General features: G+C 47.4%; 1 protein-coding gene and 1 pseudogene across 2 annotated transcripts in view; both read left to right on the top strand.

Moving 5' to 3' along the window:
* The window catches only part of LOC147629891 (protein CNGC15b-like), a 118791-nt gene that overhangs the window by 3045 nt on the left and 90779 nt on the right, over positions 1–24967 (top strand). The window lies entirely within an intron of this gene.
* LOC147629892 (uncharacterized) lies at positions 12352–15706 on the top strand (annotated as a pseudogene). Its single transcript, XR_015267760.1, has 5 exons — positions 12352–14193; positions 14333–14678; positions 14784–14945; positions 15044–15401; positions 15490–15706. The product of XR_015267760.1 is annotated as an uncharacterized LOC147629892 (transcript).

The raw sequence follows: 24967 nt of genomic DNA, 5'->3' as shown, positions 1-24967 counted from the left end.
AGGCCTGGTCAGCTGGTTGTTATTTCTCTCCATGACTTGATAAAAAGGCATGTATTGCCCCTTAATATGGTCGTTTCACACTAAAACTACATGCTGGCCCTTCTGATCTGGTCTGGCTGCCCTGTGGGCCGCTGCCCAGGCCTGCGCAGGTTGCTGGGCAGCCCCTGGGCACTGGCCGACTAGCTGCTGGGCAGCCCTTTGGCCTGGCTGCCCGGGTGGGCTGGCCCATAGGCCTTGTCAGCTACCTGGCCAGAGGCCCCTTGGGCTGGCCGACAGCTTGCCCAGCCCACACTAGGGCTGGTGGGCAAGGCTTGGGTCCTTCTTGGCCCCCTTGGGGTGGCTCATAGCCTTCCCCATGCCCATACTTAACGCAAACCTAAGTTCTACACAGTTGTCTGACATCTGGTCACATACCAAACACACAGAGCAATTGACATCATTCCAGAGGGAGACTCACAGCGCAGACTGGCACTGCTTCATGTGTAGGACAATGCACACCTGACCTTGGACGAATGGAGTGGAACCCTAGCTGACTCGTCCCCGACTGGGCTCACATGGGACCATCTTTCCATCCCAGGTCCTGCACCTTGTTCAAATATGTCTACGTGGCATCCAAGTGTCTCCGCTTTTTGGTTTGGAGTAAGCTTGGGCGCATTGGTCGAGTTCTTGGAGCCAAAGGCTCCCGCGCTCTTTCCTGGGGAAGACCCCGTCTGGTTTTGGCCTTTTCCCCCGAGGTGTTAGCCTTGGGAGTAGCCGGCTGCGCAGGTTGCTGGGCAGCCCCTGGGCACTGGCCGACTAGCTGCCCAGCCCTTTGGCCTGGTTGCCTGGGTGGGCTGGCCCATAGGCCTTGTCAGCTACCTGGCCAGAGGCCCCTTGGGCTGGCCGACAGCTTGCCCAGCCCACACTAGGGCTGGTGGGCAAGGCTTGGGTCCTTGGCCCCCTTGGGGTGGCTCATAGTCTTCCCCATGCCCATACTTAACGCAAACTAAGTTCTACACAGTTGTCTGACATCTGGTCACATACCAAACACACAGAGCAATTGACATCATTCCAGAGGGAGACTCACAGCGCAGACTGGCACTGCTTCATGTGTAGGACAATGCACACCTGACCTTGAACGAATGGAGTGGAACCCTAGCTGACTTGTCCCGGACTGGGCTCACATGGGACCAGCTTTCCATCCCAGGTCCTGCACCTTGTTCAAATATGTCTACGTGGCATCCAAGTGTCTCCGCTTTTTGGTTTGGAGTAAGCTTGGGCGCATTGGTCGAGTTCTTGGAGCCAAAGGCTCCCGCGCTCTTTCCTGGGGAAGACCCCGTCTGGTTTTGGCCTTTCCCCCCCGAGGTGTTAGCCTTGGGAGTAGCCGGCTACGCAGGTTGCTGGGCAGCCCCTGGGCACTGGCCGACTAGCTGCTGGGCAGCCCTTTGGCCTGGTTGCCTGGGTGGGCTGGCCCATAGGCCTTGTCAGCTACCTGGCCAGAGGCCCCTTGGGCTGGCCGACAGCTTGCCCAGCCCACACTAGGGCTGGTGGGCAAGGCTTGGGTCCTTGGCCCCCTTGGGGTGGCTCATAGCCTTCCCCATGCCCATACTTAACGCAAACTAAGTTCTACACAGTTGTCTGACATCTGGTCACATACCAAACACACAGAGCAATTGACATCATTCCAGAGGGAGACTCACAGCGCAGACTGGCACTGCTTCATGTGTAGGACAATGCACACCTGACCTTGGACGAATGGAGTGGAACCCTAGCTGACTCGTCCCGGACTGGGCTCACATGGGACCAGCTTTCCATCCCAGGTCCTGCACCTTGTTCAAATATGTCTACGTGGCATCCAAGTGTCTCCGCTTTTTGGTTTGGAGTAAGCTTGGGCGCATTGGTCGAGTTCTTGGAGCCAAAGGCTCCCGCGCTCTTTCTTGGGGAAGACCCCGTCTGGTTTTGGCCTTTTCCCCCCGAGGTGTTAGCCTTGGGAGTAGCCGGCTGGGAAGTCTTGGGCTTTCTGACATTGTGCTTCATTTCAGCACTCTGCGCAAGTGAGAGTGCGTCTTCGAAGGTGGCTGGCCTAAACATACGCACCTCCCACTGGATTTGCATGTCAAGGCCATACAAGAATTGCCCTTTATTGTCTGTATCAGATAAGCCCAATTGCAAACATAAGTTTAAAATTTTATTGGCAAATTGAAGGATTGGTTGCATGTTCTGACGCGTTGCCCTAAACTCGTCTTCTTCGAGTTGCTCAAGATAACGGGGTAGTAGAAACCGCTACTTAAGGTCGCGGACAAACTCGTCCCAAACATAAGCTGCCATACCTAATTTGGTGTGGGCATGAGCCCACTGGGTCCACCAAGGAATGGCCTCACCTTCCAAGTACCAACTAGCTAAGATCACCCTGTCAGTATCACTTTTTTGAATTGCGGCAAAGTAAGCTTCAAATTGATGCAACCATGAATAAAGAGTTGTGCCGCTCATGTTCCACGCGTCGCATGGCGTCGTCCCCACGTTGTCGAATCTCCATTGCACGCATTTGCAACTCAAGCATTGAACTCGGCTGTGGTCGTGACCCTTCGAAAGGGTCCTTGTTAGAGGATCTGGAATCTGGGAAATGGAAGGAGAGGGAGGAGGAGATGGAAAACGTGTAGCTGGAGAACGGGTGCGCTCTTCCAAAGCCAGTATCTGCGCCTTCTGCTCTTCCAACTTGGTACTCTAGTCTGCGATTGCTTGCATCATCTTTTGGAACATCTCTTGTACACTCATGCCTGATGCCCTAGATGGACTGCCTGGTGCACTTCGGTCCCAAGGTTCTTGTTCTCTCTCGTCGTCGTAGCTCGCCATAGCAGGAAAATGGAGTACCTTTCTGGAGCGCAATATGACCATCCACACTGTCTGTGGGAGACTTCTGGAGGCTGAAACCAACCGCCCTTCGAGGGGCAGGAGTCACTCCTAAAGGGGTGGTCCATCGGAGTTTGAAAACCAACCACACAAGCGAGAAAAAAATTTTGGTTTCTTGCTGAATCTTTACACTTGAAGTAGGCTTTGATATCATTGTAACATGCGGAAGCTTCGGGGGAGATCGGTAACTTCAATGCTCAGAAATCAGCACACGTTTCACGATGAGAATAACGCAAAAAAATTGAAAATAGATGTACAGAAAATAGAGAGAGAGAGATAGAGAGGGAGAAGAGGACACAGTATTGGGTCCCGAATACCCTTTGTAGGGCCCCCACCACAAATGGTGTATTTGCTTTTATTAGAATGATGCAAAATCTGAAATAAAAGACTGAACCTGAACCTTCTTGGCTGAGGTAGATCTCTGCCCTTGACCTTCAATCCTTCCCCCTTGCTTTAGCTTCTCCCTTGGCTGTCCTGGCCCTTGAGTAGTTGCAGCACCTTGTGAATTATGAGATAGAATGACTAAATTTATGCCTTGGGTATTTATACCCCTTCTATGCTTGGTCGGCTGGTTACTATTTCTCTCCACGACTTGAAAAAAAGGCATTTATTGCCCCTTAATATGGTCGTTTCACACTATAACTACATGTTGGCCCTTTGATCTGGTCTAGCCACCCTGTGGGCTGCTGTCCAGGCCTGCGCAGGTTGTTGGCTAGCCCCTGGGCACTGGCCGACTGGCTGCTGGGCAGCCCTTTGGCCTGGCCGCTTGGCTGGGCTGGCCCATGGGCCCTGTCGGCTGCCTTGCCAGGCCCCTTGGGTTGGCCGACAGCCTGCCCAGTCCACACTAGGGCTGGTGGGCAAGGCTTGGGGACTTCCTGGCCCCCTTGGGGTGGCTCATAGCCTTCCCCATGTCCATACTTAACGCAAACCTAAGTTCTACACAGTTGTCTGCCATCTGGTCGCAAACCAAACACAAAGCAACTGACATCATTCTAGAGGGAGACTCACAGCGCGGACTGGCACTGCTTCATGTGTAGGACAATGCACACGTGACCTTGGACGCATGTGTAGGACAATGCACACCTGACCTCGGATGAGTGGAACCCTGGCTGACTCGTCCCGGACTAGGCTCACATGGGACCAGTTTTCCACCCTAGGTCTTGCACCTTCTTGTTCAGATATGTCTACGTGGCATCCAAGTGCGGGATGCACGTGACAAAAATCTTGTAGCCGAATGCATACAACATTCCACCAAAATCCGATATATCTTCTTTGCTGCGTGACATATTGAGGTCAATCATCACAAGCATGAATTCGAGTCTATCGCTAACTGACTTACTGAAGTGTCCAAAAAAATTTACGTTCCTCTCAAACACTATATCAGGGTAATTGTAATGCGAAATTGCACCAATTTCTCTATTGGACATGGGTAGAACTAGTATAATTGTAACTCGGAGTTGAGGCAAAAGGGTTTTACCAAACATTTGACCATTAATGCAATTAAACACTTACTGGCCACAACCTTAAATATATGCACTTAATTCCACAAAAATGTGAAAGAGAGATGTGGAACTAAGTCGTTTATGTTTAAGGTTGTGGCCAATTTAAGTGTTTAAATGCATTAATGGTCAAGTGTTTGGTGAAACCTCTTCTGCCGTAATTCTGAGTTACATTGGTCTCAGAGCTTTGGCTCTTTCACTCTTGTGTGAGGACGATCCTATTGGGGTATAAACATTGGCGATTAGTGTAGTTAAACATTAAGAGCCTATCCACTTATGGAAGTAGACATGCATCATGAGTAGAAGAATGTTTGGCTTATGGATATATGAGTTCGTGTAATCAACTTTGGAAGCATAGACTGTGCTTTTGTGCCTGACCAGTTTATTGGTATTTAGCTTATTCTATCAAAGCCCATAGAAATTTCTTCTGGACTCACGATGAACTTGACAACCAAGAGATTAGTCCTTTTTGTTTTGTGTTTAGTAAATATGCATTCTGGACAAGTGCTTACCCTTGTATGTGTATACAAGGAGAAGGGTGAATTGTTTGCCTTGAGTTGTTTTAGGGAAACATTTTCAATGGTTGAAAAGCTTGGTATCTATGGTATACATGATTATCATCTGGATATATGGTTCCCTTCACTGGGATGTAAGGGATTCATGCAGCACATGAAGGATTTTTCTATGGACTTCTATTGGCGGTCGAAATGCCTATAAAACTATTGGTGGACGAAATGCCTATAAATTATGTGTAGCAGAAATGTTTATGGAGCACCAGGATATCTATGTCTGTGAGTGATTCTTATCTTATGTTACACACTTGAGCTCACCTCTCCGCAAAGGGGTTTGGTCAGAGTACCGACACGGAGTGCAAGTGGTAAGAGTGGACTTGACACCTTGTTGGCAGGGGACTTATGTCTACACCAAGGGTCGTGTGGATCGACACTTTGTTGGTGTTGCATATGTGGAAGCCTTTGCTGTATTGATCCACGGCCCTAAGCTTGATTAAGAACAAGATGCTGATTTAAATATGATTAAGATAGAGGAGAGAGAAGAAGAGAGAGTTGGTGTCAGGTTTTCTTGTGTTTCATATGGTACAAAAAGGTGACTTTATGACTGTACATGGTTAGGCCCTTGGTCAGCCCCATAGGGGTTACATGACTACTAGGTTGATGAATGAATGAATGAACTGATGTGAAGTGATGAATGATGCTTTTGCTTATATATATGTGGAAGGAAGTTGGTTGGCCAGTCCTGAATGCTGTTGGTCTGCTGCTAGACAAGATATTAAGGAAATACTCCCTAAAATGCTGCGCTTAACTCCAATGCTGCCCACACTTGATGCCCTTCATTCTGGCGCTTGGCTGCCTGTTGCCTAGGAGTCTAGGACCCCATGCTGGTTGCCGAGTGCCGACAGTGTCACATGCACTCTGCACTCAGTGCATGGTGACAAACTGGCTTATCATCATCAGTGCAACATTTGTACAGTATTAGAACCCAAAAGGATGATATTTGTCGTGTGCCGTGACCCCATTGTACATCCTCAATCCAGGATACGTCAGGCACGAGCTACGTAGGTCATTCCTCAGTCTTAGCGGGTCAGTCAGTCAGTCAAGTCCCTTAACCCACTTGGAGAGAATCATTCATGCATGTAGAGTCAGTAGAAGCCTTAGGGTTTGCATCAGAAAGCACTCTGTATCCTACATAATATGCATTCATATGCCTGTGCATCATTTAGAACATCCCAGAAACCTTAGGGAATTTACTAGGATTTATCTGGTATTTTTCCCATATTTTATGGTATTTATTTAGCATGTAATGTCATTTATAAACATAAACTTCATTAAATAAATGACCAGCCAACTTGACCAGCCCCTATCTAGTATAAATAGGCTTGCATAGGGCTTAGTTTCCTAGTCAGTCTTCAGTGTGCTAAGAGCTTTCCTCCTCAGCCCTAGGAGTACCCTTGCCTTCAGCACTAGACTAGTCTCATCCAGCCTTGGAGTACTTGAGTTTTGCTTCTCCAGCCCTTTGAGCATCTGCGTTTTGCCTTCAGCCATCCACAGTCTTCAGCGCAGCAGTACAGCAGCCCACAGTTCTTCAACGCAGCAGTACAGCAGCCCACAGTTCTTCAACGCAGCCATACAGTCATACATAGGCCATAACCAGCAAGTACACCTGCGTTTTCTTCTGCATATCCAGCAAGTACACCTGCGTTTTCTGCATACCCAGCAGCCGGCCTGTGCACAGTACCCCTACAAATCTGCGTTTCAGTCTACAGCAGTTCTCAGCCTTCTAATCATCATCCACATCTGCCCCAGCCATTTGGTGAAGGTAACACAGCATTGATAAGCATTTACAGCATTCTAACATAGCTTAGAACAGTCCACCGCCTTCTTTTCTCAGCCTCAGGTGTGCAGCCCTTCCTCATGCCCTTGGGAAGAGTGCATAGGCTCGAGATCAGTTCACTGAGGTGTTTCTACAGCCGTGTACAGTTCAGCCAGACTTCCGATCCTTCGAGATATTGCGTTTGGCTTATCTACAGTCCACAGTCATTCTCTCTAAAGTAATAAAGCAAATATATACTATCTCGTTATCGGGATAGGGGGCCCTTCAGTGGGTAATTTGGGACCCAATCTGGTGTACAGTTCTTATATCTCTCTCTCATATCTCTTTAAAGTTTGAAGTATTGAAGTGGATTGCTAAACTCACGAAACTCAGGATACAGAAGACGGTGTGAGCATTTGTGTGACAGGATCTTCCAATACAAAGACTTCCGCTGCATATCACATTGGTATCAGATTCAGATTGTCCACACACACCGTATCCTAGCATGGGGGCATCCTTGGATGGTTAGATTGCGTTCCGGCGACCACCGACTTCAGCATCATGTCTACAAAAGAGAGTACTTTTCAGCGGGAAGACGTCTCCCCTGAAGGAGACCATGTTCTTCCGCCTACAGTAGACACTATAGCTCTTCTTAGAGCTCAGAACCAGCTGCTCATGGAGCGTCTCCAACTCTTGGAGGGAGCAGCTGCACGTCCTTCTCCACCTCCAGCAACACCCGACTACATCTCCCTCTTCTTTCAGATGGAACAACAAAGGAGAGAGGATGAGGCCCGAAGGAAAGAAGAAAAAGCAGAAAGACGGGACTATGAGGAAGCCCAACGCAGGATCGACGAAGACCGGCGTCAGGCTGAACTCGCCGCTCGGGAACACCAACGTGAGCTTGATCGAGAACATATGTTACTCGAGCACCAACGGGAAAAAGAGGCCATACACTTGAGGTATCAATAGCTCTCTTCAGTCTCCCCAGTCATAGGTGTCACCAGCCAGCAGTCCGCAGCAGCATCAACCACCGTCATTCGCAGTCAACCAAACTTCAGTAAGTATGATGGTAAGTGTGATCATTCATCAGTTAATCAATTTATTCATCAGTTTAATGCTCATTTTCCATTAGCTAGGATCACAGACCCTCAAGATAAAGTCCACTTAGCAGCTTCCCATCTCACTGGTGAGGCAGTTACTTGGTGGCAGCATTGGTCTAGTATTCATACAGACCAAGCCACAGGTGTCACTGCCTTTGACTGGGACATCTTTTTCCATGACCAGAAGACGAGATTTCTCCCGCCCCAGTACATGACCGGTCTGAAAGATGAGTTCTATGGACTTAGACAGAACGGATCCCCAGTGCTTCAGTTTTCCGGTAAGGTTATTACTTTAGCACAGCAGTTAGGGATATCTGCGCAGGCGAAGATGGAGCAATTCATCGTGGATTGGACTAACATTTGGTTCACAGTTCGTAACTTTGAACGAAGTACATATGACCGGGCTCTGATTCTCGCTCAGAATGAAGAAATGAAGCTGAACGACGGCAAGCCCAAGAAATCATCTCCATCCAGTACCAAACCCCAGCAACAGCAATCAGCTGCAAAGACAGGGAAAGGTAACGCTTCTTCTAAAGATGCTAAGAAGGACGGCAGTAATAGCTCCAGTTCAGGGGGTAGGAAAGATAAAGAATCTAAACCCAAGAAAACCCTTGATGAAAAGGCTAAAGCAGGCATTACTGGAGGTTATCTTCCTCCAGAGGAGCAAAGGAAGTACCAGTTAGAAAATAGATGTTTTTTCTATCATATTATAGGGCATGGTAAAAAGAAGGATTGCCACAAATGGCAAGCGACACAAGCCGCCAACGCTCCTTCTGCCACAGTTGCCACAGCCTCCCCAGCTCCTCCAGCCCCGCCTACTACCTCAAATGCAGTTCAACTTTTACCTTCTATGCATCCTATGCCATCCGTGGTATTTGATGCTAAGCAGGAGGGTGAGAGCGATGTTGCTCAGAAGAGCCTCATCCGAGCTTATGGCTCTGCCCAGGGCCGACAGTTTGTAGTCCTTTTCGATATGGGTAGTTTTGAAGACGCCATCTCTCCCCAGTTGGCTAATAAATTGAACTGCACATTAGTCCCATATCATCTGGATGTGGACGGGTTTACGCCTGGTCTTCGCACCCACATTTCCCAGAAGGCACAACAATTTGCCTTTGAAGTTCAGAAGGACTCATTTCAACGAGATTTCATCGTCTCACCTTTGTTGGGGTGTGACATGATCTTAGGAATTCGGTGATTCCGTCAGTATGAGCCTATTCCCGTTTGGGGGCAGGACACTTTTACTATTTGTAAAGGTTTTCCTGAGCTTGTCATGATTCGAGGGGATAGAAGCATTCTTGGTATCCCATTGATTTCGCATCTCCAGGCCAGACGAGCTATCCGCAAGGGAGCAGAAGGAGCACTCCTTTATGTTCGTGCTCAAACAGCCCCTCCCTCATTAGTAGCATCCCTTACATCTTCAGTCCCTCAGTTAGCAGACCTTCTATCCAGACATCAGGACATTATGCTTAGGGACGATCTCCCGCCCAGTCTCCCACCCTCTCGCCCTAAGGACTATCACATTGATTTGGTCCTTGGATCAGATCCTCCTAGCAGGTTTCTCTATCGTCTTTCCAAGACTTCAGAGGGCGAGTTAGAAAAGCAGTTATCTGAGCTTCTCCGAGCCGCGGATTCATTCGGCCTTCTTCCTCCCCATTTGCTGCACCTATCCTATTTGTCCAAAAGAAGGACAAGTCTGCACGCCTTTGTGTAGACTACAGGGCATTAAACAAACTCACTATCAAGAATAAGTTTCCTATGCCAAGGATAGAGTACATTTTGGAGCGTTTAGATGGTGCTAAGTTTTTCACTAAGATCGACCTCAAGAGTGGTTACCATCAGGTCCGCATTTTTGAAGCTGATATTCCAAAAACAGTTTTTCGGACAGAGCGTGGTCACTACGAGTTCGTAGTCATGTCTTTTGGGCTTACAAATGCACCCGCAACCTTCAATAAGATGATGTCTAGGATTTTCGCAGTCCACATTGGGAAGTGTGTTTTCATATTCCTTGATGACATACTAGTCTTCTCAGCCACTGCGGAGCAGCATGAGAAAGATGTGGAGAAAGTCTTGTAACTTTTGCGAGATAATCAGCTCTACATAAATGCCAAAAAGTCTGTCTTCGGTGTTAAGGAAGTTCAGTATTTGGGCTACATCATCGGTTCCGATGGGATTAGACTGGATCCATCAAAGGTTCAGGAGATCTTAGATCGGGACATTCCAAAGTCTGTCTTTGGTGTTAAGGAAGTTCAGTATTTGGGCTACATCATCGGTTCCGATGGGATTAGACTGGATCCATCAAAGGTTCAGGAGATCTTAGATTGGGACATTCCAAAGACCGCCCAAGAAATCCGTTCATTCGTAGGTCTTTGTTAGGCCTTTTAGTACCCATGTCCATCAGTTTTCCAACCTTGCAGCACCTCTTACCGACTTGCTCAAGGGGGTGAAGACTCGCAAGCAGAAAGTCTCAGTTACAGGCAAGGCGATTGATGCATTCCGTGCACTTTAGAAAGCTGCCTCAGAAGCAGCTGTATTAAAGTTAGCATCATGGGACGAACCTTTTGAGGTTATCACCGATGCCAGCAATGTAGCCATAGGTGAAGTCCTCCAGCAGGACAATAGACCCGTGGCATATTACACTAGAAAGTTGGATGTTGCCGAAAATAATTATTCGGTATATGACAAAGAGCTTTTGGGTGTGATCACAGCGCTCAAGCATTGGAAGCCTTTTCTTTATGGACAGGCTTTCACAGTGAAAACAGACCACCAAGCACTTAAGTGGCTTCAGACTATGCCAAGTGTCCAGTGGAGTGATCGGCAGGCCAGGTGGAGTCAAATCTTCCAACAGTTTGGAGGTATGATTGAATACATCCCTGGTAAGCGCATAACCCAGTAGCAGATGCTCTTAGTCGAAAGTCTAGCATCCAGGTAGTCCAAGAATCTACCATTCTCGAAATCACGGGGAAGGACTTAGATGGTATGAAAGACCAATATGTCGACTCCCCTAAGTTTGGTACTCAGTACAGTTTGGCTCTCAATTCTGAGCCTGGCCACTATTCAGTACAGAACGGTTGGTTGTTCTACAAGAACCGTCTCCGTGTTACTCGGGAAAAGCGTTCCGCTCTTCTCCACGATGTCCATGACTCCTTAGTTGGAGGACATAAGGGTATCAACAGTACCCTCGAGAAATTAGAACGGTCCTTTTATTAGCCAAAGATGAGGCGTGATGTCTATGCACATGCACAAGTTTGTAAGATTTGTCAAAAGTCAAGGTTCCCCATACAAAGAAGGCAGGTTTACTTCAACCTTTACCTATCCCCGACGGACCTTTCATCGACATATCTATGGACTTTGTAGGGCCTCTACCAGCATCCACCGGATCCCGTAACACTCAGTGTTTTACCATTGTGGATCGCTTTAGTAAATTCTGCATGCTCATCCCATGCAAGTATACGGCCACAGCCGAGGACGTAGCCCGTCTATTTCTCAAGCATTGGTATCTAGTTTGTGGTTTGCCTAGCACCATAACATCAGATAGAGATTCCAAGTTTACCTCGCATTTATGGAAGGCATTATTTGAAAACTTCGGAACTAAGTTGCTGTTGTCTAGTGCATTCCATCCGCAGACAGATGGCCAAACAGAAATTTATAATCAGTTGGCCTTTGATGTTCTCAAGTCATACTGTCATGACCAGCAGTCCATGAGAACATTATCTTCCATTGGTCCAAGCTATCTTGAACGACACTCATTCATCCAGTGTCGGACGGACTACATATGAAGCCGCCTTTGGTCGCTGTTTTTCTTCTCTTTTGACGAGAATGGTGTCTCCATCTTTAGAGGCTAATAAAACCACGGAAGCATTTTCCGAGATCATTGAGTCAGTCAAGGACCGCTTGACCAAAGCTCAGGAAGCATATAGCAGACAGGGAAATAAGTGTAGACGAGATGTCCACTTCAAGGAAGGGGATTGGGTCTATTTACGTATCATGAAACAGAGAATGAAACAAGTGGACAAACGTTGTCCCAAGCTTTCATTCCGTAGTTTTGGCCCTTTTCCAATAGTTAAGAAGCTAAGTGATGTCTCCATGAAGTTAAAGTTGCCTACCAGTTGGACAATGCATGATGTTTTCCATGTTTCTTGGCTAAAACCATATGTTGGTCCAGAAGTGTTTGATGTTTCAGATGAACAGCAGCCAGACGTGGTAGACGAAGCAGAAGTTATTGAGCCCGAGCAGATTCTTCTTCATCAATGGAAGCATGGTTCCGGTCGACGGATAGGTCAGTTCTATACGACATTCCGAGATCGAGGTACCCACGAAGCCGTATGGCTCGACGAGGAGTTCTTCCAGGAGTACCCCCAGTTGTTGGCGGACTACTTGGAAGCCATGAACCTGCCGCCAAGCTAAGCATAAGGGAATGTCACATGCACTCTGCACTCAGTGCATGGTGACAAACTGGCTCATCATCAGTAGTGCAACATTTGTACAGTATTAGAACCCAGTAGGATGATATTTGTCGTACGTCGTGACCCCATTGTACATCCTCAGTCCAGGATACGTCAGGCACGAGCTGCGTAGATCATTCCTCAGCCTTAGCGGGTCAGTCAGTCACAAGGTTGCTGCCGTATGCACGTACGGATCCGTACAGCACGGTACAGCCATACGGTATGGTACCGTACTTTACGGATCCATGCGGAATCATTTAAAAAAAATAAAAATATGTGGCGTGTGGCAAGGCGCGTGTGTGGCGATCAGGCGATTGTAGATAAGCGACCAAAATTTGGGCATTTTGTGTGTACTTGCAAAATTGAGTGTCCTGTGTGTATCTGCAAAACTTTGCAGAGCAAATTTCCTCGCTCTCTCTCCTGCCCAGACTTCATCATGCCGCGCAAGACTAACCCGAACTGGGCAATCCACACCAATGTCCTGAGGGTTGTTAACACCCCTTCTCAGCAAGGGTCAGGTACTCGGCTATGGGCATGCAAGTATTGCGGGGAGCAGTACACTAGCACCATAACTCGCGTCATCAAGCACATGACAGGTATCGGGTGCACCAATCAATGTGGTCCATGTGATAAAATACCACAAGCTTTGAGGGACCAATTGAGTGCGGAGAATTGTCCTGCAATGGGTGGTGCAAGCAGTGTTAGAGGTGGTGAAAGTACGCAAGATGCTCTCCATGATGCTTTTATTGGAGATGTTACAGGTTCAGGTACACTAGATGAGGGTGAAAGTCTTTTGGCTTCAGCCCAATCCACCACAGGCAGGAAGAGGGCACGTATTGCCGATGATGAGGACCTCCTGCCACAAGATGCGAGAGGTACAGTGGAGGCATCAAAGCAATCCACTCTGCGTTCTTGTATCTCATCACAAGCTTGGGTAAAGGAGCGGCAAAGGGTGGCGGAAATGGAGATTTGTCGTACTCTTATTGAGTGTAATATATCCTTCAATGTGTTAAGGACAGACCAATGGAAAAGAATGGTGAAAGCAATTGCGCAGGTAGGGCCTACTGAGACGTGGACAGGTCTTGAGTATACGAAGATGCGTACATCCATGTTGGATGAGTAGAAGGCCTTGATAGACAAGGCGCTCACTCCTGTGAAAGAAGGTTGGCAGGAGTTTGGATGCACTATTATTTCAGATGGGTGGGTAGACATTCTCAAGAGGCACATAATCAATATCCTTGTGTCATCTTGCTTGGGCACCTATTTCTTGCGTGCCGTGGATGCAGGGAGAGCAGGAGATAGGATCACAGGGGAGTTCATTTATGGCCACATTCGACAGGCTATCCTTGAGGTTGGGGAGGACAATGTTGTGCAGGTGGTGACCGACAACGCCTCTAACTGCAAGGCAATGGGTCAAATGGTCGAGGCAGAGTTTCCACATATAGTGTGGACTCCATGTGCTGCCCATTGTCTTGATTTACTTATGGAAGACATTGGGAAGCTTGTTTGGGTGCAGCCCATTGTTGCAGATGCTGTAAAGATCACCACCTTCTTCCGCAAGAAGCATCAGGCTCTTGCCATCTTTCGGAGCCATAGCCCTTTGGATATGGTGAGACCCTCCAAGACCAGGTTTGCCTACATATTCTTGGTCTTGGATAGGCTCTACAAGATAAGAGATTCACTATCATCAACAGTTGTGGATCCAAGGTGGTGACAGATGCATCATTCAGAGGATGAGCGTACAAAAGACTTGCAGAGGCGGATCCTGGATGATGATTTTTGGCAGCAAGTTCATAGCCTTTCAGTTGCACTTAAGCCCGTGTATGTCCTTCTCCGACTTACAGACATGGAGGGCTCAACTTTGGGGCTGGTCTTTCATTTGTTTATGCAAATGAAAGACCATGTTGCTCAGTGCTCCATGATGACTGCTCAACGGTAAGCAATAGTTCTAATTTCTTCCTCTTTCTTTGATTTTTATGACTTCTCGATTCCGATTCTCATGACATGTCAGGACTGACATGTGTACACTTAGCACTATAACCTAAGACATGTATTTTCAATCTCTCATTTTCAGCCGAGGTGAGATCTTGGACATTGTAGACAAACGGTGGACATTCATGAGCCGTCCCATCCATGCGATGGCTGCCATGCTCCATCCTCTCTACAGGTCGCTAGAGCTATGGAATAATACTGCTTTGAGCATGAAGTAGTCAGAGTATGTTGGAAGGATGTTCTCAGAGGAGGAGCAACTTCAGATCGATAGAGAGTTCACCACGTACATGAGTGGTATTGGTGCTTCATTTGCGAGACCTGTGTCATTGAGGAAGGAAGCCATGAAATTCTCTTTGACATGGTGGCACTCTTATGGAAGGGTTGGTCTTCCAAACCTTTCACGCTTTGCTCTTCGTGTTCTATCTCAGGTAACTTGTAATTAATCTCTAAAGTATAGTCTTCGGAAGTGAAGCTTGATGTTTTAGCATTAAAAGATTTACAAATTTGCTCGCATTGCACTCATTTTTGCACAGGATTGCTCAGCTGGAGCATGTGAGCGGAACTGGAGCTCATACTCTCTTATACACACCAAGATTCGGAATCGCCTTAGTACTTCTCAATTAGAGAAGTTGGTGTACTGCAGAGCTAACATGAGGCTCGTGCGAAGCTACCATGCTTTGGGGTCACCGAAGCAGGTATAAATTGGAATTTGGACTCAAGAAGAACTTAGAAGTAGAAATTTTTTTCTAGTTCAATGAATATCCAATATGCAATTTGTGGCATGTTTAAACAGGTTGATCCAACACTACTCAAATTGGTAGATGAACCCCGCCCGGAGCTTGTGGATCGGCAGATTAGAGATGAGCAAGATGAGATTTTGAGAGCTTTACATAGAGAGCTTGAGAGCGTGGATCGTTGTGTGACCCGCTCACGTGCACGATCTCTCAGCATTCCTCTATGCGAGGCAGCTCCAGATCCAGGCTCTGCGAGACGAGAGAGCATTCGCAGGGGAAAGCTTCCAGTTCGTCGCACTCAGCAGAGGCGTGCAAATGAGGCTGTCGAACTCATTCACACTCAGATTCCCGAGGCACATGACGAGGATGCACTGGAGCTTGTTGTTGCTGAGCCAGAGTTCGATGAAGAGGGCAATGGTATCAATGATGGAGGCATGCTCTCTTCACACTCAGATTCCCGAGGCACATGACGAGGATGCACTGGAGCTTGTTGTTGCTGAGCCAGAGTTCGATGAAGAGGGCAATGGTATCAATGATGGAGGCATGCTCTCTTCAGAAGACTCATCATCTTCATCTGATGATGAGATTTGAGACTCTTGCGTCTAGACTCTAGAGTCTAGACAACTGTAGTGTTTCATTGTTTTGCTTTTTGCACTTGTGGACCAGGACATGTGCTGTAGACATGATATTTGTACTCTCTTTTATCATCTATGACTTTCATGGTTCTTGCTTATATCACTATGACTGTTGACATGGGGTATTGTGTAATGGGCTTGGTAACTGATAATTGATTTAAACTTTAAGTAATGAGGTTCAGTCTTTATTTTAAGTATTTTGGTTGCTATGTCTACAAAATATTCAGGTTTCTAGGACTGTTTACAAATGGTACGTACTGTTTACGTACCTTAAAATTTGTTTCGTACAGAAGTACGTTCCGTACGTACTGATAGCGTGCCGTACACTACGTACCTTTCCACCTTGGTCAGTCAGTCAAGTCCCTTAACCCACTTGGAGAGAATCATTCATGCATGTAGAGTCAGTAGAAGCCTTAGGGTTTGCATCAGAAAGCACTATGTATCCTGCATAATATGCATTCATATGCCTGTGCATCATTTAGAACATCCCAGAAACCTTAGGGAATTTACTAGGATTTATCTGGTAATTTTCCCATATTTTATGGTATTTATTTAGCATGTAATGTCATTTACAAACATAAACTTTATTAAATAAATGACCAGCCAACTTGACCAGCCCCTATCTAGTATAAATAGGCTTGCATAGGGCTTAGTTTCCCATTCAGTCTTCAGTGTGCTAAGAGCTTTCCTCCTCAGCCCTAGGAGTACCCTTGCCTTCAGCACTAGACTAGTCTCATCCAGCCTTGGAGTACTTGAGTTTTGCTTCTCCAGCCCTCTGAGCATCTGCGTTTTGCCTTCAGCCATCCACAGTCTTCAGCGCAGCAGTACAGCAGCCCACAGTTCTTCAACGCAGCAGTACAGCAGCCCACAGTTCTTCAACGCAGCCATACAGTCATACACAGGCCATAACCAGCAAGTACACCTACGTTTTCTGCATATCCAGCAAGTACACCTGCGTTTTCTGCATACCCAGCAGCCGGCGGGTGCACAGTACCCCTACAGATCTGCGTTTCAGTCTATAGCAGTTCTCAGCCTTCTAATCATCATCCACATCTGCCCCAGCCATATGGTGAAGGTAACACAGCATTGATAAGCATTTACAGCATTCTAACATAGCTTAGAACAGTCCACCGCCTTCTTTTCTCAGCCTCAGGTGTGCAGCCCTTCCTCATGCTCTTGGGAAGAGTGCATAGGCTCGAGATCAGTTCATTGAGGTGTTCTACAGCCGTGTACAGTTCAGCCAGACTTCCGATCCTCCGAGATCTTGCGTTTGGCTTATCTACAGTCCACTGTCATTCTCTCTAAAGTAATAAAGCAAATATATACTATCTCGTCATCGGGATAGGGGGCCCTTCAATGGGTAATTTGGGACCCAATTTGGTGAACAGTTCTCATATCTCTCTCTCATATCTCTTTAAAGTTTGAAGTATTGAAGTGGATTGCTGAACTCACGAAACTCAGGATACAGAAGACGGTGTGAGCATTTGTGTGACAGGATTTTCCAATACAAAAACTTCCGCTCAATATCACAGACAGGGTCCCATGCCTTCCCATGTTGATGATGGTGATGGTGATGATGATGATGACGGGATTGATTTTGATGCTGATGCTACTTCAGATAATACTGATGCTAACACTGATGGTAATGAAGATGATGATGCTACTAATGATGCTCTAAAGCTGACTTACTCAAGGATTCTCTTGTTTATGCTAAGGATTTGCCATGGCACGGGTGTGCACGTGACATCCCCTCCTGCTAAACTTGATGACGGGGTGGACACTCTGTCATGCTTCCTCCCTAGACTACTGACCTTAAACTTCTACTTCTGACTTTGACACTGACTTTGATGTTTTTGTCTGAGCACCTTCCACTTCTGATCTCCAGTTCCAAGTCTTGCTGAAAAACTGAGCATCTGTTCTAGTGCTATCCCCATGCTTGCTATCGCTTACGCTTAACACAATGGTGGGTCATGTTGGATTATATCATCTCCAGAGGGTCTACATCATCTTTTTCATGCTTGTATTGGCCATTTATGAGGCCTTGCATTGGCATATCTTAGCAGAGATTATTCAGCATTTTTTAAACCATTTTTTGGTATTTCTAGGCATTTTATGTTACAGCCATGCTGTCGGCCTGCTATAGTTGGCCGACTTGCATCCTGAGGTAGTATATAAGTGCTGGCTCCCTTTCCCTCAGTCCATCTCATTTTTCAGCATTCAGTTGAGGTCATTAGCAGCTGCTACTGCTTCTCATCATTGTATAGCACCTACGGGCTTCCCTCATGTGCTCAGATTTCAGCAATAAACATTAGTTTTCAGCATTTACAGGTCTTGTACCTTGGCCTACATTTGTGTTTTATATTTGCTTCACTTTCTTTCAGGTCACCTATGCAGAATTGATCATGCCTGTTACTAGGCCTTTGGAACTGATCTGAGAGCTTAATGATGTATTGTTTCTCACTACATACCCTCAGGGAATGCTTTCCTCTAGCTTCGCCTGTTGTATACCACTCCATTTGCTACCTTGATGCATTCTTCTGCTGGATCTATGCAACTCCTTGGGACTTATGCTTAGTGGGGTTGAGCCTGAATGCTCTGATAGCAATGTTGCATGCCCGGAAGCCTTTGCTATACTGATCCACAGCCCTAAGCATGATTAGGAATAAGATGTTGATTTAAATATGATTAAGATAGAGGAGAGAGAAGAACAGAGAGATAGTTGGTGTCAAGTTTATGACTTCTACTGACTTCTAGGTTGATGAATGAATGAATGAGCTGATGTGAAATGATGAATGATTCTTTTGCTTATATATATGTGGAAGGAAGCTAGTTGGCTAGTCTTGAATGCTCTTGGCTTGCTCTTGGACAAGATATTAAGGAAATACTCCCTAAAATGCTTCGTTTAACTTCAATGCTGTCCACACATGATGCCCTTCATTCAAGTGCTTGGCTGCCCATTGCCTAGGCCCCATGCTGGTTGTGAAAGAAAGTGAAGCAAATAGAAAACATAGATGTAGGCACAGGTACAAGACTTGTAAATGTTGGAAATTGATGTTTATTGCTGAAAACTAAGCACGAGGGAAGCCCGTAGGTGTTGTACAATGATAAGAAGCAGAAGTAGCTGCTAATGACCTCAAGTGCATGCAAAAGAATGAGATGAAATGGGGGAAAGGGGGACATCCCTTATATACTCCCTAGGAGAGCTGGTCGGCCAGTTGTAGCAAGCCGAAAGCTCCACAATAGCATAAAAATGCTATAAAAGAAAAAAAAAAAAGGAAAAAATACCTAAATAAATATGCACATGCAGGGCCTCATAAATGGCCAGTACAAGCATGAAAATGATGCAGTAGACCCTCTGGAGATGATATATAATCCAATTGATAGAATGTGAAGCGGAAGAAGGGAAAGTAGAAACACAGGAGAGAGAGTGAGAGAGAGAGATGGAGAGGAAACACAGGTGAGAACCTGCTCTCAATATCATCACCAAAAGGAATACATGTCCCGAGCTGTTAGCACTTTCATCCCCAGTTTCTGCTCTTTTATGGTGCCCATTTGGTCCGCTTTTGTATGGCCCTTGCTTGTGGGCTGGCCACCCCTTTTTACTATTTTTCTGGGATTTTTCCGAGCCATTCTGGCATTTTTCCAGTCGACCGTGTCCAACAGCTCCAGTCGGCCTGTTTATGAGCTCCAGTCGGCCAGCACTTCCCCACTATAAATAGTGGGTGCTGGCCTCTCATTTCGCATTCAGTCTTGTACATATTTTGCTCCCCCACTTATGAGACTAACAGTGTCTCTTGCTTGGGACTGTTTTGGTTCAGTATATTCAGCATAGTTTGCTCCATATCTCTCTCTCTCTCTCTTGCACTCTCTGTTCAGCACATTCTAGTGCCACTCTGCTTCCGCTCTGTGCACTCTTTCATGGTATCATCGCTCCCGGTTTAGCAACCTTTCTGTTGCCCCAGATTCAGCCCTGTTTTCAGCACCTACTCCTCTGCGTTTTCTTCCAGATTCATAGCTTTTGCTGCTGCGTTTTCTGGACAGCACCCTGCTGGTCGCTTTTCCTTCAGATTGGCTTCACCAATTCAGCCATTTGGCTCTTGTTGATCAGCGTTTCATTGCCCACTTGGAGATTGGACTGCAGGCGGCCTGTTTTCTACAGGACAGCACTTGTTCACTGCTGCGTTTTCCTCTCGAGTGGCCCTTTCCCTTTGCAGAGGGGGCTTGTGGTGTTGCAGGCTTTGGTGGCACTCTTGGTACTTGTGGAGGACACCTTTTCTTCAGAGTTTGTGCATTTCTTGAGATTGAACCCAAGCTTTTGTGATGGCTGCTCCCACTTCTCTTCGTATGTTTGCTGAGTCTGCCAAGTTGGATGGTTCCAACTACACCCTATGGAAGGTGAAGGTGAAATCGGCCTTGCGCGGCGTGGATCTCTGGGATTGGCTTGTTACACCAGCCAATGCCACCCCTCCCACCCTTGCTTCCGGTGGTGCGACTCAGGCACAGATCGATATTTGGCAGTCGAATGATCGACGTGTTTTCTCTTTCCTGATGTTGAACTGTCAGGATGCTGTTCTCTCTCATGTGCGTACAGCAGATGCTGCACATGAAGTTTGGAAGGCTTTTGCAGATCTCTATGAGATTAAGTCTCTGGGTCGGATTTTGGCATTGGAAAAGCAACTTATGAACTTATCAGTTTCTGCGTTTTCATCTTTATCTGCTTTCATCTCGAAGATGAAAGATCTCCGGGACGAGCTTGCTGTTTGTGGCAAGGACATCTCCACAGAGGATATGGCTATTCGGCTGCTCTCCAAACTTCCAGAGAGATTTGATGCATACTTTCAGTCTCTGGTTTCTTCTCCTCATCTTGTTCTAGTTACTTGGGAGGAAGTTCTCCCCTCCGTTATGCAGATTGGGTCTCGCTTTGAGGAGTGGACTGGCACCTCCAGTGGCCCTGATGGAGCTTTGGCAGCACGAGATAAAGGGAAGACTCAACAAAAGAAAGGAAAAGGGGGTTCTGACAAGAACTCCAAGGATTCCGATAAGGATAAAGACAACAAATCTTCAAAGAATAAGGACATTGAATGTCATTATTGTGGCAAGAAGGGTCACAAGTCACCCCAATGTCACAAGAAGAAGTGTAATGAAGCAGCAAAGAACTCTTCCTCAACAGCGGTGTCTCAACCCAAGAAGGATGATGGAATTCTTCTCTTAGCAGGTACTCGGCGTATACTTGCTCTTGTGACTTCTCAGTCACGGTCTTGGATTGTTGATAGCGGTGCTACTGCTCATATGACACCTCGTTGAGATTGGTTCGAGGACTTCACTGCCAGATCAAGCGAGATCACTTTGGGTGATTCTTCTTCTGTGCCAGTGCATGGTCATGGCACTATCCCCATCTTCCGTTCTGACGAGGACAAGAGGTACTTCTCTGACGTTCTGTATATTCCAGATTTGGCTTTTAACCTTTTGTCAGTGAGTGCTCTTACAGCTCAGGGTGCGGAGGTGATCTTTTCTCGTTATGAGATTACCATTCGTGATAAGGCAACTGGTAGCATCTTGGCTCAGGAAGCCCAAGATAGTGGCCTCTACAAATTGACCGCTTTGCTTTCTTCTGGTGCTTCTTCTGCTCTTTGGCATGCTCGGTTTGGCCATTTGAGCTATTAGCTTCTGCAGCAGCGAGCTTCGAACGGTGGGTTGGTTGATGGATTACCGACCATCAAGGCTCCGTCTTCTGCTTGTTCCTCTTGTTTACAGGGGAAGCAACACCGAGCCGCCTTCCCGAAGGAGGCGACACACAGATCTTCGACATCACTTGCTCTCATTCATGCAGACTTATGTGGTCCTATGAGTACCGCGGATCATGTGTACCGGCTGAAGAAGGCTTTATATGGTCTAAAGCAGGCTCTGCGGGCTTGGTATCAGCAGATTGATGAGTTCTTTCAGAAGCTCGGCCTGCGCCGTTCTCATGCAAGATTCGAACCTTTATATCCTCCTTGAGAGGGGGTTGATTGTTATCATTGTGGTCTATGTTGATGACCTCATCTTTACAGGTTCTTATTCTGTGCAGATCCGTTCTGTTATGGATGCTTTGGAGACAGAGTTTGAGATGACGGATCTTGGCCTCGTGCATTATTTTCTTGGCTTTGAGATTTGGCAGACCTCGAAGGGCATTTTCTTCTCTTAGCAGAAGTACACTTGGGAGATTCTCGATAGATTTCAGATGACTGGGTGCAAATCAGTATCTTCTCCTATGGATATTGGTGAGAAGCTTTCTACTGATCAGGGACAATATCGGGTTCTCGTCGGTTGTTTGGTATGGTTGACCTACTCCCGATTGGACATATGCTTCGCAGTCAGTTTATTGAGTTCCTTCTCATCCAAACCCCGTCCGCAGCATTGGCGGTGTGCTCTCAGAGTTCTTCGGTGCTTGCGTGGCACTCTGGATTTTGGCATCTTTTATGGCCAAGGACGCACTCTTGTTGGATGGTCTAACTCAAAATGGGGTGGAGATCCAGATACACGGCGTTCGACCACTGGCTGTGTTTTTTCACTTGGGTCTGGAGCCATTTCTTGGAGCAGTTACCGTGCAGTTTGTTATGCTGCATGTGAGGCGATATGGTTGCGGAGATTATTGGAGGAGCTCGGCTGTCCTCCTACCGGATCTACTCTTCTTTGGTGTGACAATTAGAGTTGCATCGCCATCGCCAAGAACCCTGTGTTTCATGCTCGTACGAAACACATTGAGATTCAGTATCACTATGTTCGTGAACGGGTTCTTGCTGGAGATTTGCGTTTGGAGTATTGTCCTTCCGCGGAGAATGTTGCAGATTTGTTCACCAAGCCGGTTTCTCAGGCTTCCTTGGCTCCTCATCTTCGGATTCTTGGAGTTTGTTCAGCATCTGGTGCTAAGAGGGGGTGTTAGCACTTTCATCCCCAGTTTCTGCTCTTTTATGATGTCACGTGCATCCCGCACTTGGATGCCACGTAGACATTTCTGTACAGAAGGTGCAAGACCTGGGATGGTGAACTGGTCCCATGTGAGCCCAGTCCGGGACGAGTCGGCCAGGGATCCATCTCAGTCGTCCGAGGTCAGGTGCGCATTGTCCTGCACATGAGTCCAAGGTCGGGTGTGCACTGTCCTACACATGAAGCAGTGCCAGTCCGCGCTGTGAGTCTCCCTCTGGAATGATGACAGATGTTCTGCTTATCTAGTTTGCAACCGGATGCCAGACCTCTGTGGGCATGTAGGTTTGCATGTAGAGATGGGGCCAGCCCATAGGGCTACCCCAGTGCGAGGATTTGCACTTGCACTCTTAGTGTGGGCATGGGGGAGTTGTAGAACCACCCCCAAGGGGCCAGGAGGGCCCAGGCTGTGCCCACCAGCCATGGCATGGGCTGGAAGGGCTGTCGGCCAGCTTTAGTGCTGCTGGACAGGCAGCCGACAGGGTTAGAAACCCTACCCAGCAGGTCGGCCAGGTGTAGGGGGCAGTCCCACACCCATGCGCAGAGTGGCCAGCAGCCTGACACTGTCCCTGCAGGCATGCGCAGAGTGGCCAGCAGGCTGCCTAGTGTGAAAGCACCATATTGCATAATGTGAAAACATTTTAGTTCTAAAGACCTAGTCGTGGGGCTTTTATAAAGCTGGCCGACTGGATGAAAGGGGGAGTATAAATACTCCAGCCAATAATCAATGAAGTCATCTCATAATTCACCAAGTGCTCAAGCAAAAAAGGGCCAGGACAGCCAAGAAGTTGCTAACGCAAAGGGGTGAAGGACTGAAGGTCAAGGGCAGGATTCTCCAGCCAAGAAAAGGTCAAGTTTCTTTATTTGTTTTCAGATTTACATCATTCTAATAAAGCAAATACACCATCCGTGGTGGGGGCCCTACAGAGGTTAATTGGGACCCAATACTGTGTCCTCTCCATCTCCCCCTTCTCTCTCTATTTTCTGCACATCTCCTTTCAGTTTGTGCGTTAATTCCGTCGCGAAAAGAGTGCTGATTTCTGAGTTTTGAAGTACCGATCCTTCTCCGAAGCTTCCGCATATTACAGTGGTATCAGAGCTCACTTCAAGGACAAAGATTCAGCAAAGAAAACCAGAAAATTTTTTCGCTCGTGTGGTTGGTTCTTAGACGCCGGTGGACTACCCCTTTCGGAGTGACTCCTGTCCCTCGAAGGACGGTTGGTTTTTAGCCTCCGGAAGCCTCCGGAAGTCTCCCACACAGATAGTGGATGGTCAGATTGCGTTCCGGAAAGGAATTGCATTTTCCCGCTATGGCGAGTTTCGGCGACGAGAGAGAACCAGAACCATGGGACCAGAGTGCACCATGCAGCCCAGCTAGGGCACCCGGCTTGAGTGTCACAGACATGTTCCAGCATATGATGCGAGCAATCGCAGACCAGACAACCAAGTTGGATGAGCAGAAGGCGCGGATTTTGGCTCTGGAGGAGCGTTCTCGCTCTCCAGCGTCGCGTTTTCCATCTCCTCCTCCCTCTCCTTCCGTATCCCAGACACCAGATCCTCGTCACAGGGACCCTCTCGCGGGGTCACAGCCGCAGCCAAGCTCCTTGCTTGAGATGCAGATGCGTGCATTGGAGATTCGACAACGAGAAGACGACGCCATGCGACGAGTGGAACACGAGCGTTACCTCAGAGCTTTGGACGCCAGATTGACACCGGCGGCGCCCTCGAATCATTTTTCCGAGAAAATGAATTTCAATAAGTATAATAGTAAACTCGATCCCACACTCTTTATTCATGGTTACATCAATTTGAAGCTTACTTTGCCGCAGTTAGGAAAACAGATATTGACAAAGTGATCTTAGCCAGTTGGTACTTGGAAGGTGAGGCCATTCCTTGGTGGACTCAGTGGGCTCATGCCCACACCAGAGCAGGTATGGCAGCCTATGTGTGGGACGAGTTCGTCCGTGACCTTAAGCAGCGGTTTCTACCGCCCCACTACCTTGAGCGACTCGAAGACGAGTTCAGGGGAGCGCGTCAGAACGCGCAACCAGTCCTTCAGTTTGCCAATAAAATTTCGACCTTGTGTCTGCAATTAGGCTTATCTGATACGGACAAGAAAGCGCAGTTTTTGTATGGCCTGGACACGCAAATCCAATGGGAGGTGCATATGTTTAGGCAGCCACCTTTGAGGACGCACTCTCGCTTGCGCAGAGTGCAGAAATGAAACACAATGGTGGCAAGCCCAAGACTTCCCAGCCGGCTTCTCCCAAGGCTAACGCCTCGGGGGGCAAAAGCGAGAACCAGACGGGGTCTTCCCCAGGACAGAGCCCGGGAGCCTCTGGCTCCAAGAACTCGAACAATGCGTCTAAGCTTACTCCAGACCAG

This window comes from Cibotium barometz, chromosome 17, assembly GCF_041138505.1.
Source record: "Cibotium barometz isolate CiBa-2024 chromosome 17, ASM4113850v1, whole genome shotgun sequence".
In the NCBI taxonomy this organism is placed as follows: Eukaryota; Viridiplantae; Streptophyta; class Polypodiopsida; order Cyatheales; family Cibotiaceae; genus Cibotium; species Cibotium barometz.
Note: the sequence above shows the minus strand (reverse complement) of the source record. Positions and strands in the feature narration are given on the sequence as shown.